The following is a 3994-nucleotide window of genomic DNA, read 5'->3' as shown; positions in this document are numbered from 1 at the left end:
GCCTGTAGTCCCAGCTATGCGGGAGGCTGAGGCAGGAGAATGGCATGAACCCGGGACGCAGAGCTTGCAGTGAGCCGAGATCACACCACTGTACTCCAGCCTGGGCGACAGAGCGGATCAACAATGAAAGGTGCACAAAAGCAGCCAGGGACGGAAGCCCCTTCCACCCTGGGCCCTGGACTGCACAGGCCACCTTTTAAGGTTTCTCTCCTGTCATCCTCCCAAGTCTAAACGAATATAAACAAACAGACTAGGTTTAGAAGTCTCTGATGGGATGGGGGCAACTCCAGAAATCAGAAGATTCAGGTTCTGAATCTCTGATCTGGGTGGAGCTGGAGAGCTGCAATTCCAGAAAGCGAATGAAGCCTTGGCTGTGATTCAAACCATTTCTTGGTAGCAAGGGTATAGCGGAAGAAGTATGTGGACCGGGCAGGAGAAAGAATGAGTGCTGTCAGGAGGGTGGCTGGAGAATGTCTCAGATGGCGACGTGCAGAGAGGAGTAGGAAGCCTGCGTCTCTCCCTGTGCCTGGGACGGGCGGTGACAGAGGAAAGGGATTCCACAGGAGAGTCAGAGCCACCCAATGAAGAAATAAAAGCAGCTTACAGGGTAGAAAGGACACAGACACAGACACTCAGAAGAATGTGGCCTAGGGATCGCCACGTTATACGAACTGAAGGCGTTTTCTAAGAATGGGGCCAATGGACCGCCACTCTGTATGCACTGAAGATGTTCCCAAAGCATGTGTCCAAGGGATCATCGCCGTGTACACACTGAAGACATTCGCTAAGAATGTGGCTAAGGGACCACCGCCTATACACACTAAAGACATTTCCTAAGAATAAGGCCAAGGGACCAGCCGTGTACACACTGAAGACGTTCCCTAAGTATACGGCTAAGGGACTGCCACCATTTACGCACTGAAAACGTTCCCTAAGAATTTAGCCAAGAGATGGCAGACGTTCCATAGGCGTGTGGCTAAGGGACAGCCACCATGTACACACTGAAGACATTCCCTAAGCATGTGACGCAAGGGACCACCGCCCTGTGCACACTGAAGACGATCCCTAGCCTCCTGGCTAAGGGACCACTGCCATGTTTACACTGAAGACGTTCCCTAACAATGCAGTCAAGGGCCGCTGACATGCACACACTGAAGATATGCATACACTGAAGATGTTCCCTAAGTGTGTGGCTAAGGGACTGCTGCCATGTACACACTGAGGACGTTCCCTAAGAATGCAGCTAAAACACGGCACTGAAGACGTTCCTAGCCCTGTGGCCAAGGGACTGCAATTGTATACACACTGAAGATATTCCCTAAGAATATGGCTAAGGGACTGCTGCCATGTACACACTGAAGATGTTCGCTAAAAATGCAAGTAAAGGACAGCACTGAAGATGTTCCTAGCCATGTGGCCAAGGGACCGCCACTGTATACACTGAAGACGTTCGGTAACCATGTGGCTAAGGGACCGCCGCCATGTACACACTGAAGACGTTCCCTAAGCTTGTGGTTAAGGGACCACCGCCATGTACACACCGAAGACGTTCCCTAAGAATGGAGCCAAGGAACCACCACCAGGTACACATTGAAGACGCTCCCTAAAAATGCAGCCACGGGACTGCACTGAAGATGATCCCTAAGCATGTGGCCAAGGGACTGCACTGAAGATGTTCCCTAAACATGTGATCAAAGGACAACCACCATCAGTAAACACTGAAGACATTCCCTAAGAATGTGGGTAAGGGACCGCCGCCAAGTACACACTGAAGACATTCCCTAAAATGTGCGTAAGAGACCGCTGCCATGTACACACTAAAGATGCTCCCTAAGAATACACCGAAGGGGCTGCTGCCCTGTACACACTGAAAACGGTCCGGAAGTATGTGGCTAAGGGACCGCTGCCATGTACACAATGAAGACGTTCCCTAAGAATGCAGCCAAGGGACGGCACTGAAGACGTTCCCTAGTCATGTGGCCCAAAGAACCACTGCCCTATGCACACTGTAGATGATCCCTAACCTTGTGGCCAAGGGACCGCACTGAAGAGGTTCCCCAGGCATGTGGCCCAAGGAACCACAGCCCTATCCATACTGAAGATGATCCCTAACCTTGTGTCTAAGGGATTGCTGCCATGTACACATTGCAGACGTTCCTTAACAATGCAACTAAAAGACAACACTGAAGACGTTCCCTTGGCATGTGGCTAAGGGACTGCATTGAAGATGTTCCCTAAGCATGTGGCCAAAGGACTGCCACCATGTACACACTGAAGACATTCCCTAAGTATGTGGCTAAGGGACCACCGCCATTACACACTGAAGATGTTCCCTAAGAATGCACCCAAGGAACAGCAGGGAAAACGTTCCCTACACATGTGGCTAAGGGACTGCCACTGTATACACACTGAAGACGTTCCCTAAGCATGCAGCTAAGGGACAGCCGCCATGTACACGCTGATGTTCTGTAAGAATGCAGCCAAGACACCGCCACCATGTACTCACTGAAGACATTCGCTAACCATGTGGCACAAGGAACTGCCACCGTGTGCACACTGAAGATGTTCCCTAACCACGCGGCCAAGAGACTGCCACCATGTACACACTGAAGACATTCCCTAAGAATGTGGCTAAGAGACCGCAGTCATGTACACACTGAAGACGTTCCCTAAGAATGTGGCCAAGGGACTGCCACTGTGTAGGCACTGAAGACGTTCCCTAAGAATGAGGGAAAGGGACCACGGCCGTGTACACACTGAAGATGTTCCCTAACCATGTGGCCAAGGGATCGCATTCACTGCACACGTTCCCTAAGCATGCGGCCAAGGGACTACCAATGCGTACAAACTGAAGACATTCCCTAAGAAAGTGGCTAAGGGACCACCGCAATGTATACACTGAGGATGTTCCCTGGAATGCACCCAAGGGCTGGCACTGAAGACATTCCCTAGGCATGTGGTCAAGGGACCGCACTGAAGACATCCCCTAAGCATGCGGCCAAGGGAATGCCACCATGTACACACTGAAGACTTTCCCTAAGAATGTGCCTAAGGAACCGCCATAGTGTACACACTGAAGATGTTCCCTAAGAATGTGGCCAAGGGAACGCACTGAAGACATTCCCTAATACAAAAGCTAAGAAATTGTGCGTGTACCACACAGTTCCTACAGCTGTGGGAAAATGAGGCTTTTCAGGGCACCTCCATGACTAGCCAAGAACCCAGCTAGGAGAGCCACGGAAAGAATGGGGTGGGGGTAACTGCAGTAATTACCAAGACATAACTCCATCTCATCGCCTTCTAAATAAATGGCTCCTTTAACTCTCTCAAGCCCTCCTCAATCACGCCAAAGAAGATCTGTTTAGCATACAAAATCAAGTTGTCAAGAGTAAAACTTTGGCAATGCCATTTCATCACAGCACAGAGCCACTGTGAGACCAGCACCTCCTATGAAAAGAAAACAGACGGCCGGGCGCCGTGGCTCACGCCTGTCATCCCAGCACTTTGGGAGGCCGAGGCAGGGGGATCCCTTGAGGCCAGGAGTTCGAGACCAGAGTGCCCAACATGCTGAAACTCCGTCTCTACTAAAAATACAAAAAAAAAAAAAAAAAAAAAAATTAGCCAGGTGTGGTGGCAGGCACTTACAATCCCAGCTACTCCAGAGGGTGAGGCAGGAGAATTGCTTGAACAAGGGAGAGGATGGCTGCAGTGAGCCCAGATTCAGCCATTGCACTCCAGCAAGGGCAACAAGAAAAAAACTCCATCTCAAAACAAACAAACAAACATAAAAGAAAAGAGACATATTCATGTTGAGATTTCTACACTGTGAAAAAAAAAACTCTCACAGTGCATCAGGCGCCCAAAAATTCCCAATGCTCTTACCTCACCAAATCTACCAGGAAATTGCAATTGCAATGACTCCACAGTTTCCCAGAAAGGCAAACACCGTTCCAATAGAAAACATTCACTGCTTTCATGCACATTGTTTCATCCT

The sequence above is a fragment of the Mandrillus leucophaeus genome, unplaced genomic scaffold (genome assembly GCF_000951045.1).
Source record: "Mandrillus leucophaeus isolate KB7577 unplaced genomic scaffold, Mleu.le_1.0 Scaffold127, whole genome shotgun sequence".
Classification (NCBI taxonomy): domain Eukaryota; kingdom Metazoa; phylum Chordata; class Mammalia; order Primates; family Cercopithecidae; genus Mandrillus; species Mandrillus leucophaeus.
The sequence above is the reverse complement of the archived record's forward strand: the minus strand, read 5'-3'. Positions refer to the sequence as shown.